The sequence below is a fragment of the Gouania willdenowi genome, chromosome 13 (genome assembly GCF_900634775.1).
Source record: "Gouania willdenowi chromosome 13, fGouWil2.1, whole genome shotgun sequence".
In the NCBI taxonomy this organism is placed as follows: Eukaryota; Metazoa; Chordata; class Actinopteri; order Blenniiformes; family Gobiesocidae; genus Gouania; species Gouania willdenowi.
Window position 1 is genome coordinate 14,822,035 of NC_041056.1, and position 12,869 is coordinate 14,834,903.

Sequence of the window (12,869 nt, forward strand, 5' to 3'; positions counted from 1 at the left end):
ACTTTGTACTCAGCCGATCCTTATCCTACGTTAATTATTAAAGTTGGCTTAAACATCAACAACAAAGGGGCTCATTTGGACGAGTCACCACTTTTATAGCTTATAATTACTCTCTCACATACTGTGACCACACAAACAACTTCACAGCACTACCAGACTGTCGTACACAGGCAGAAGTTTCGCTGCTGCTGCTCCTCCTCCTCCTCTTCATCTTCCTCCATGTTTTATGCCTTTGTTGTTCTTCCCACTCTTCGTCGTCTTCTCTGTGTGTGATCACCTAACACGAGCCTTTGGCATCAAGTTGACCAGAAACATATAAAAAAAGGAAGACATTAAAGACTGCATTTACCCCTATAGGCAAACAGGTGAAGGATTTGCAGTGTGTGTAAAGAGTACTGATATGTTCTACTAACGTAGAAGTACTGTTACTTGATTGAAATTGTACTTAAGTACAAGTAAGTCATACATAAGATACTCTGGTACAAGTAAAAAGTAGCTAAATTAAATAGTACTCAAAGTAAAAGTTACTAGTTTTTGGTATTAAATCTTGCCACGGTTCCCTTGCATACAGTAAACATCTCATGTTTAAACTTAAAAAGGAAAAGACAACATCTTGCACAATTGGAACCTAATTTATTTCCTACAAAAGCATCTGTTTAAAAATAAGAAGTTTGTCAAAATGTACAATTCTTTTCTTTAAATAAAATATTTTAATTTAAAATATTACGTTAATTCAAAATTTAAAAAAAACAAAATCAAGCTCTAAGTAAAACTTTATTCTCTAAAAATAACCAGTATTCAATGATGTTTTGGCGCGGTGCATTACTTTTAATCAGGTTGGTTGGCTATGATGTGATGCATTTGATTGTTATTTAAGTACTTTTACTTGATTGAAATTTTACACAAGTACAAGTACGCGTACCCCTAGGGCAACGTGATTGCACTACATGGGCTACTTGGTCCCACCCTAGGCGTGAATGACCGGAAATGATAAAAACTATTGAAATAAATATTTTCAGTAGCCACTAAATCAGAGTTTTTCAACCTTTGGGTCGGGACCCCATGTGGGGTCGCCTGGAGTTTAAATGGGGTTGCCTGAACTTTATGAAAAATGTAAAGACATTTTTGAATTGTTGTAATTATCATTATTTTATTTTTTTTTTAAATTTAATTAAAACAACATACAATCTTAAACAACTGTATTTCTATACTTTCACTTTGTGAAATATAAATGTGGTCAAACTAAAATGCAGATCACCAGAAATTCTTTATCAAAATGGGGTCACGATCCAAAAAAGGTTGGGAACCACTGCACTAAAGACTGTTTCTTTCCACTTATTTACAAAATGAGATTCTTTCAAATGTGTGTTATCGCTTGTTCATTCCATCATTATGCTCTATAGTTGTTTTAAATAGTTTTCTAAGCAAAATGCTGTAGTCGGACAAAGGGGGTACTTGGATTCAGAAATAAGAGAAATTAGGTACTTCAGCCAAAAAAGTTTGAGAACCACTGATATACAGTATACCATTGTCATGTTGACTACTTCATGCATCTTGTGTCTGTGTATCTCATGTACCCTCTCCCCCTCCCCCTGTCTCTGGCTCTCTTTTGTTTTTTCTGTCTACTGAACAGAGACGTGTTGATGTGTCTCGCACGGCCAAAGGGGGGGGGGGGGGGGGGGGGTCAAGTCTCTGGTGCTTTTGATCATCTGCAAGATCAGACATGCCCACCGCCTCTCATTGCACAATCCAGCGACTGATCATGCACTATATAGCACAGACAACCAAAGATGCACACACCCACACATGTTCTTATTCATACAAGCAGTGCAGCAGAGAGAGAGGCCTGTGGTCCATGTGTAGGCTCCACACACAGTGAGGTGGCTTGTTTGCTGGACACAAGGGAGTGAGAGCGAGATAGTGTGTGTGTGTGTGTGTGTGCGTGTGTGTGTGTGTGACTTTCCCCTTTTCTTGCCCCCTTTTCTTTTTTTTTTGCTTTTGACAGTAAGATGGATGTTTGCAATCACAGTAGCCATCAGTGAGACAGAGCGGAGGTCTACGGGCCAGTGAGACACAGCCATGGGAAACCAAGCATCACATTTATGCACCGTGCTGCCATGGGAACACTCAGCTGTTTATTTGTGTGGGGTTTTGTTGTTTCATAATGCATTTTTAGTCTTTCTTTATACCCCCCCCCATTGAAATGCCTTTTGATGTACACAACATGAAGGCCTCCTAGTTCAGTATGTGCAGCCTGTTTAGAGCGACATTTACATTTCTTTACATAGTAAAGCCTACTGTAAATCACTATGTCTCCTCAAACCAGTACAAATGTGACAGATTTCATAGTGATTATACAGGTTTCTTTGATCCCTCCAGAGAATGAGAAGCAGACTTTTTCACTCCACACTCGACGGATGTTTTTAAGAGAAACATCTGTTGCTGCACAAATGAGATTTCTGTGTCTCTAGCCAGGGGCCCTGTATGTTATGAATGGCACTGTTAGTGAAGAGGGGGGGCCTGGGAGAGAGCTAAGAAGGATCTTTGTAATAAGCTGAAGCTGGTCGTTAAGGGTTTTAAATCTAATCAATCTGCCTCAGAGTGAGTATTCATCAGGGCTCACTTTCAACCAGCCTGTCCGTACCGTACCATCGCCACCACTGGTATCTGAGAATCACTACCTCATATTGATACATCCACTATTTCACCTTGTTGCCAAGCAACGACTCACCTCATCCTCCTTAAACTTGTCAGCTGGTGACATATAGTGATATTTCACCCTGCAGGGGAAGAATTACTCCAACCATCCCTACGACTTTGAACCAAATGCAATCTATAGGTTTGCGTGGTGGTGGTGGTGGTGTTGAAGCTGTGCAGATTACAATGTTTTGTTCTTTATTACTATTAATTATCATTGTGTTAAAACTCATCAAACAAGAGTTTCTTCAGTGTGAAATAAATTCCCAACTTCTCTCTCACGGAGACCTTGAAAATGTCCGGTCAGGGTTGGTTCAGACAAACCAGAGGAAAAGATGCACAAAATGTATTCGTATGTAGATACAGATATACAACAATGGCCCGTCTTTTTGATAATACTGTCAACATCATTAATTTATTTTAATGGTAAATGCAAAAGCTGCTAGAGAAGCAGGAATTACTTTAGGTGCTTTAATATGCATCTTCATTGCATAATAGGGAAATATTCCTCACAAATGTTTCATATTGACTGGATGGCATGACTGTATAGATATATTCAATACTGTGTTTTTAGACAACAATTTAAGAAATAAAAATCGGGAATTGAAGGGTAAAAATTAAGACACGCAACTTCTCTGCGCTCTTGTCTTTATACTCTGAGTCTAGGAATGATTGACAAACCACAAACCATCTTTGACCCCTTCTGTTTAGTCTTTTTATGCTTCCTTTAGGACACATTTTACAGAACTGTAAGGTTGATTATCAGATGAAGCACAACTGTATCTATCACTGAACCCAGATGAATATGGTCCCATTGAGGTGTTGTGTCACTGCTTAGAAAAAGTAAACTGCTGGATGAGTGAAAACTTCCTTCAACTAAACCATGACAAGATGGAGGTGATTGTCTTTGGTAACAAGAAAAAGTGGACTGCTATCAGCAAGTATCTTGAGTCTTGATCTCTAAAAGCTAAAGACCAAGTCAAAAACCTTGGTGTTCTGATTGACTCAGATCTGACATTCAGCAGTCAGATCAAATTTATTACAAAACAGCCTTCTACCACCTAAAGAACATCTCCAGAGTGAAAGTTTTAATGACTCAGAAAGATCAGGAGAAACTGGTCCATGTTATTACCTCCAGCAGACTGGACGATTGTAATGGTCTTCTGACAGGAATCCCCCAAAACAGCATCAAACAGCTACAGCTGGTTCAGAACGCTGCAGCTTGGGTCTTAACCAAAATAAAGAAGTCAGAACACATTAGATTATTTTTGCAAAAAAAAATGTTGATTACTTTTAAAAAAGCTTTAGAAACTGTTCTTTTTAAATAAACTTAGTTTAACACTAGAAGTCCCAGGGATTTCTATATCCCCCCAGAAGTCCCAGAGCAGGGTCAAATGAACTCTAGGACCAAACTGACGACTCTGATGGCTACAATTTGCCTCTATTAATTTGTAAATGAATCACCTGAGAAATCAGCAGGGGGGAGAGCCTGACTCTAACAATGGAAGTCTGGAATGTTAGGGGGAAGTGCCCTGGAAGCTAAAGTCACAATGCCCCGTTTATTAACTCGTTCTGCTTGATGCTGGGGGAGAACAAACACAGACTACAAACATTGAAAGAAACAGAGTCACCTCTTCCAACACACCTGGTTCAAATGATTATCAGGCTTCTGCAGAGCTGGATGATCATTTGAATAAGGTGTGCTGATTAGCGGCCCTCGAGGACCGGAATTGGACACCACTGGAATACCATGTTGTCATGCAGCCTTTTGTGCTGTGGGGAATAAATAGCTGGCTGCTTCCACCTGCTGACACTCCACACTTATTCTACTCAAAATGCAGAGAAGGTTTACCACTCAAGAAGCGTTGGAATTGATCCTGAACAATGCAAACCCTTGTGACTCAGATGGGGAGGACATAAACCTTCAGCCAAATTCGGATTCGGACTCTGAGCTGTCTTCAGGTTAGATTTCCCAAACATCCTATTTTCATTTCCTGACTTTATTTTTATTTAAAACCGAAGAAAAGAATAATTTGAATTTGTTCACATTGCAGATGACGCGACTGCTCCTCATCTGGAAAAGAGAGCTCGGTTGGAGAGTGAGCCCACAGAGACGGCGAAAGAGGGCACAGTGTGGCATGAAGAACATGTGGGTACAATTCTCCGTTTCACTCCAATGGAACCGTACGCTGCAGATGGAGAGCCAACAGCAAAGGCCAGAAGAAGAATCAGGAGTCGCCTTCAGAGCTTCCTCTGTTTCATTACTGTTGGCATGCTCCGTCCCATTCAAGAATGGACTATTCAGCATGCACGGCAAACGGAGCAGACGGACTGGTTCATGATCCTCCATGAACTAATGGCATTTATTTCTGTTATTATTTTGAGGGGGGTGACCAAGGTTCCATCTCTGCGTGACAGCTGGTCAGCATGCCTGGGAAACCCACTTATCACTGGAATTATGTCACGAAACCGTTTCCAAGACATCATGCGTCACCTACGATTTGATGACATGTTTACGCGCAGTGAGCGAGTGCAGACAGATAAGTTTGCTGCAATTTCGGATGTGTGGGGATCGTTTGTTACCAACTGCATCACATGCTACAACCCTGGTCGACACATCACAATTGATGAACAGCTTTTCCCATCGAAGACTCGCTGCTGTTTCCTGCAGTACATTGCAACAAAACCCGACAAATTTGGCATAAAGTTTTGGGTGGCTTGTGATTTGAAAACAAAGTACATCTGCAATGTCCTCCCATATCTTGGAAAGGACCCCAGTCGTCCCAGTGAGGAGAGACTTTCTGAGAGTGTGGTGATGAAGCTGATGGAACCATTTATGGACAAAGGCAGGACGGTCACCACGGACAATTTCTTTACATCACTGACACTTGCACGACGACTGCTCAGCCGGAAAACCACCATCCTCGGGACAGTCAACAAGATTCGCCGGGAAATTCCTCAGTCAACTAGAAAGATGGACCGCAAGGAATTCACCACTCAGGTATGTTGTTGGTCTTTTTTATTCCATCAACACCTCTGAGTGTGTCATTGTGTTTAAAACCGCTATAATAACAACAATTTCTTCTTTTTTAGGTGTTTTCCACCACTGGTGCCACGCTGACGGTGTATGCGCCCAAACGAAAAAAGACCGTCTACATTCTCAGCAGCATGCACAGCGTGGTTGAGACTGAGGAAACCATCAAAAGGAAGCCAAACACCATCACCCAATACAACACCACAAAGTGCGGAGTGGATGTGATGGACCAGATGGTGCGGGAGTACAGTGTGCGCACAGGAACACGGCGATGGCCAGTCGCCGTGTTCTACAACATGATCGACATGGCGGCACTCAATGCACATCTGCTTTATCAAGCATGCACCGGGGTGCAGGAGAGACGGGTGGACTTCCTGGTTCAGCTAGCAAGAGAGTTGGCTAACTCTCATGTGAGTGAAAAGAAGGCACTCAAAGAGCAACTGCGCCAACAACAACCGCCTACACCTGGCCCTGGGAAAAGGGCTAAGTGTCAGATCAACCATTGCTGCAAGAGCAATCGCGCAACTGTGCGATGTGTTCATTGCCACAAATACACATGTGGCAAATGTAGGAGAGAGATACCGTGGCAGTGCCAAGTATGTCACGAGTCTCAATAAGAGGATGAAGGAGATTCTTCTAAATAAAAACCATTGAAAACAAATCACAGTTGTTCTTTTGCACATTTCTCACACCACACTGTCATTAAAAATAAATAATTTTTGTGTTCTCTTTGGGTCAAATGACACCTCTATGGGTTTTATAGGTAAAAAGTTCATTTGACACCTCTGTGGGACTTCTAGTGTTAAATATAACACTATCTGAACTACATGTTTCATATGATTAAAGGTAGAAATAACTCCATTGCTTTGCACTTTTTAGCTTACTTACTGTACATCCATTGTTGTAACCTAAATCAGATCAAATCAAAATAGTTATTTTCACAACATGTTATCACAGAAGGTTCTCATCTTAAAGACTTTAATCATGGCTTCTGATAATAGATAATTTAGGCTGCTGTTATTGTCGACATCACGACCACGTTAAATTGCCCTGTATTAAAGACATTCAGTGCCTGGTAGCAGACTTGACCACCTTAAACAAATGTTTAGGCCCAAGTCTTTTCCTACTTCATTGATTATTTATAGGACTGTAAATCACTTGAGTGTGAACAAACTTCACTTGCTGTAAAACAAAAGTAATGCAGTGTTATCATGATTTACTCTCTTATAATAGAGGGTTTTCATGACGTGTCATCAAACCGGATGTTGCCATATTGGAGGTACTCAGCAGGTAAACAAAGCGCAGATTCCAAACGTCAAACAAAAAAAGGTGAATTATTATTATTAAAAGTGATCAGAGGAAAGGAGGCGGTTGTGGCTAGTGAAGCTAAACCAGGATCTACCAGTGGTGGGCCGTCAGGGCCAGCAAGGCCTTCTCTGCTGGCCTAAACATAATCAGAAAATAAATTTAATTTTAATATATTTTTTTCATAAATATGTATTAAATTATTCCTCATAGTCTTTTCTCTTCATTTCATAGCTTTCCTCTTGGTTGCGCTGCTTCCAGGATTGGATGAAAGCTGTAAGAGAAATAAACAATCATATTTGAGCTGTCACGTGTTGCCACATGATTCTGATAACCAATCAGATTTCGAGTTGGTGACATCAGAGCCAGCTAGCAGGTCTCACGTTGAACGTGACACGTTCTGACGTTCACGTCCTCTGATTGGATACGCACTAGTGAGAGGCAGTGCTATGTAAAGTAGAGTGACGTTAATCAAATGGAAGCTGGTGTCCCGTTAGCGACTCGAACGAGCTAAAACGTTAATAGTGTTTTTTTCAACCCACAATGGCTGAAGGAGGAGAAGAGATGGACCTGGTCGCTGATATACATGCAATGCCATTTTCAAGACGGACCTTGCAAGAAAAACTTGATATTGTGGGGATAGGTCGTCCAACCCCCGCGCTAGCTAACCTGTCCCAGCCGGGAAAAGGGTTTGTGCGCCACTTTCAAAGCAGCAGCTACGAGCGGTATCCCTGGCTCACAGGTTCAGAGAGACTCGGCTTTCAGTACTAGCCTCCATGTCGATAGAAAAGGACTTATTGGTGGAACTGAGATGGACAGACAAACTGTACAACAGTCATTGAAGTCTTTTTGAGGAAAGAAAGGAGGATGGATTTTGTGTTCAAATAAGCGGGGATAGTCGTTTTGGTGAGTAAAAGCTTTTTTTCTTCTTTTTTTCTTGGCGGTCTGCGCCGTGCCGCGCCGGGCGCAGCCTGCGCTTTACCATCGTAACAGAGCTTATAATGTGCCGGTACCTGGTGCATCTGTGACTTCAGTGAAGGGACTGAATTGTTTCGCTTTAATCTATATCAAACGTTCAAGGAGTTGGCTACACCATTTCACCACTGTCGGAAATGAATGAATGAAACTGCTTTACGGGTGCGACAATGTGCTGTTTAGTGGACTTTTGTAGGCTAATTGCCTTTTATTTTTAAGTTGTGACAGTATCCAAGCAATCATATAACTTTTACTTTACTACTATTAATTGTTAATATGGATGTATTGATTTTAAATGCTCCTGAAATAAAGTAGTTGTACTCGACTGTTTGTTTCTGTATAAATGTATGGTTTCGAGAGACATGACTTCATATTGATGGTATTAAGAGGTGGATTCATTCAGTGTAGGACATCACTGAAGGCCTAGGTATGAAATGCACGGCACGCCACTGGGATCTACGAAGCAAAAATCTCGACAACATCCAAATTTGTTCAGCCCATTTCTTGTCAGGTAAGTGAATCGTTGATAGCAGCGGTTCTTAACTAATTTTTTAGTGTGATAAGAACATAATTCATATGAAGCTACGACATAAGACATTATTGACTTAACATAATCACATTTAATTGCCTGCTACAGTAGCAACACAGTTCTTAAAATGTAGAGCTAAAATGTGCTGCATTTCACAAGTCTCCAGTTCAGTAATCTTTTGGAGAAGACTGCAGTATTCTGTTGTGGAAAGAGCCATTCTTCTGCTAGTTAGCTTGCTACTTGGAGCTAGCTAGCTTGCTACTTAGCTGTCCAGTTGAGCCAGCAAATAGAAAAGCAGTAGATGATTACCTCAGAGCCAGAGTCAGATGGTAAATGATAGTTTGTTGTTGAAGTATCGTATCCTTTCTCAGAAGAAAAAGTTCATGTTTAGTAAATAAATTCCTCCGTGAGCTCCGCTCTGCTCTTTTGCTGCTGTCAGCTCAGCTGCCGGAAGTAGGTAAAAGGTCTGACCTTTATCAAAAGGATGACCCAGAGTGGGTTTGTGTTAATGTAGTGTTATCCAGAATGTTACGTGTGTTACCACTAGGGGCAGACCATGCATAGAGGGTGCGTGGGTACTGCATGAAAGGACACCAGAGAAGAAGGGTTTGTGCATGGCAGCCATCATAATAAGAAGGCTTCGTGTTCACCCAAAGCAGCGGTCTTTATTTGTAAAAGAACCCAACACAACATGGTGTCAGAATTTGGAGTGATTTGAGGAGATAAAAGTCAGCTTTGCAACTGGCTAGTACAAATGACGACCAAGAGGGAGCGGTGACGGCTGTTTTGGTGGCAGGAGCAGCAGTCCAAGGGACCATGCTGACAGGTTCGGTAATGGCGGCGGCTACCTTTACCATTAAACCACCGGAGCCCTTCGACCCCAAAACCCCAAGAATGGGAGAAGTGGATAAGACGTTTCGAGCGTTTTAGACTGGCAAGTAACCTGAAAAACTCTACAGATGCAAATCAAGTGAATACGCTGGTTTATTGCATGGGAGATGAGGCTGACGACGTGCTAAGAGGGCTCGAGCTAACAAGTGTGCAGCGCCAGCGATACAATGCCGTTAAAACAATTCAGTTCAACTTTATTTGTATAGCGCAATTTACAACAGTCATCTCGATGTACAAAATATAACATTCATAATAAGAAAGAGAAAACCCAACAAGAACCACATGAACAAGCATTTAGCGACAGTGGGAAGAAACAACTCCCTTTTAACAGGAAGAAATCTCCTGCAGAACCAGGTTCAGAGGTGGCAGCCATCTTCTTCGACTGGTTGGGGTTAGTGGACAGAAGGACCTGCAGAACAGGATAGAGAGATAGACCGTCAGAGTGTCCCAAACTAGTTAAGCCGTGAACCACAGATCAGGAACTGCCATCATCAGCTTCACGACACCTGAAATAGAGAAGACGGAGAAGGCACTGACTGCAGAAAAACATGATACATTATTATCAAGTCAGCCTGCCTTGGCCTTGGGTCTCACTCCCAGTGGCCTAGTCAGTACTTATTATACAAGTGACAAATCTTTTTCCATTTATTGGTAAGCTAACAGTGACTCCAAGGTCTGTAAATGCGACTGTTCACAGACGAGCCCATGTCCACTCTAGTGGTTATGTTATGTTATGTTATATTCAGTCCTGTTTATGCGGACTGTAAATCATAACCAGCTACATCAGAATTTGAATCTTTTCCTGTTTATTGAACCACAAAATGCGACCGTTTACAGACAAGCCCATGTTCGCCCTGTCTATGCTAGCCTAACTGCCCTAGATGGCATTACTCTGGCACGAAGCACAACTGTTAGAAACCTTGGGGTTCTATTTGATCAGGATTTATCCTTCAACTCTCACATAAAACAAACTTCATGAACTGCCTTCTTTCATCTACGTAACATTGCTAAAATCAGACCTATCCTGTCTCAGAGCGACGCCGAAAAGCTAGTCCATGCTTTTGTTACCTCTAGACTGGATTATTGTAATTCTCTTTTAGCAGGCTGCCCGAGCAAGTTGCTTAAGACACTTCAGCTGGTTCAAAATGCTGCAGCACGTGTACTGACTAAAACTAGGAGAAGAGATCACATTACTCCTGTTTTAGCCTCTCTGCATTGGCTTCCCATAAAATATAGAATAGAATTCAAGATTCTTCTTCTCACTTATAAAGCCCTAAATGGACAGGCACCAGTCTATCTCAAGGAGCTTGTAGTGCCATACAATCTGGATCATTGACAGATGTCGCCACATATCTGTTTAGGCCTGCTGTTTGCAGTATCTCTTCCATTGCTGGGACTCCAAAAAGGCTGGCCAAAAGCCTCTTAATATCTCCCATCGCTGGCTGTGTTCCCACAGAACCTCTTCCAGCTTTGAGATCCAGGGGTGTGCACCCTCTTGAAGCGTCGGTAATTTTCCGAGTATGTCAGACATGTCAGTATTCTGCTAAGGCTTGTACTCCAGATTTTGTCCTCGGACTATTACTGGACACATTTTGTCGTCTTTCTTTTTTGTTCTTAAACGAAGTGCATATTTCCAGGTGTCTGACTTTTGAGACTTTTTCTTCTCTTTCGTAGGTAATCTCCATTTCCTCTTCACTTTCATGTTCTTCACTGTCATTCGTGTCTTTCTCTGACATCAGTTGCTTTGTTGATTGATCTCCTCTTCTTTCTGCTTTTGCCAACATTCGTCTGATTTCCAGATCATATCCTCCAATTGCTTCGTCGGGTTCACTCACAGCCTCATCTCCTATTTCCAGGCGTCTGAACTGTCGTCTGCTTAAGCCACTCAAGCGAGACCTTCTCTTCGAAGTGTTGGATGCTGGGTAAATTTTTGTGCTTGTCTTAGCAGTGAACCATCTCTATTATTTGTTCATCTTCATCTTTGATGTTATAGTTGCTTTCTTGAGTTATCATTGGCAGCTGAGGATAGACATCAGTGAAACGTACTTCTTTTTCATATGGTGGTGGCTTCTTTGCTGATGTTGCATGAGAGAAAGATATGTTGGTTTTATTTGTCAACTTGCTTGTGGTCTTCTCATTTTTCTTAATGTTTCGTGTGCTTTGTATCTTTTTGTCATTTGCCAATTTGGACAAACTTTGCCCTATGATCTCAAAGAGATCAAACCATTACATCATATATAATTTAAAACACTTAACTTATATCTACACACATGACATAACACAAATCATGACACAAATCAACATTAATTACACAAAGAAGCTTCACAAAAAACAGAAAAAAAACAAATACAATTGACCAGCAATTGTAGCCATTCATTCCTATTGACGCTACAGTCAATAGGAATTGTACAGTTTAAAAATCCTTTTAAACTGTACAATTTCCATGTTAACACAATGTCCCCAAACACCCAGTTCGCACACCCACCAAGGATGTTGGATGAACTCAGGGACACCACGACCACGGAAGAACAATTGTAGCAGTCACTGCCGAATAACGGCAAGTTTGTCGTGTCTCCCCAGGTGATGATGTGGATGGTAAAAAAGGTGTAGTGTGGAAAAAAGATCTTCATTAAAGCTGACTTGCAAAATAATACAAATTTTATTAAAACAAGCAGTATCAAAAACCAGGGCAGAGACAAAAACCCTGGGAGAACAAGGAAGGTCAAATCATGTTCTGAGGCAAAAACAGGAGAACTGGAGACAGAAGTCCAGTGAGAGCAACCGGGGTCAGATCATGCTCTCCAGCAATCACATATATAGACTGACGAGAAATTTGAAACCCAACAGGTAGACCCCAAAGCCTTAGCTTTTAAGGCAAAGAAGGAAAGCAACAAATGTTCATTACGATGGTAAAACCCCATGCATCAGCAGAGTAGCACGAGAATAAGCAACTTCTACGATTGACAGGCAATAAACATCCCAACAGCAGAGCTACAGAAATAACTGGCTTGGATTGTAAACCCCATGTGTTAAGGACACCTGTTGAAGGCCTATACTCAGCTTTTAAGTGAAAAGGTGTATAGCATAAATGAATATCATATTAAGCAGTCAATACACCTCACTAACTTTAAGATTTATCTACACTTTTGAAATTAGCCAAGCAGCCTTTTCCCATTTTGGAGCCCGTCAATTTTTATAGCTTCTAATGAGTAACCTTTAAACAAACTCTAGCATCTTTGATTTGAGAACTTGTTGGTTAAACTACTCATTGACGCCCAGGAGTAGTGCCGTGTGAGAAGGAGAACCAGAACCCATCCAGGCCAACAGTATCCCCGCGGGCCCGTACAGTGAATGAGTGGAAAACCTCCTCGCAAAAGCGCCAGGAAAAGCTTTTTCCCCACACACTGCTGGGTAAAATACACGCACACACAATTCTGG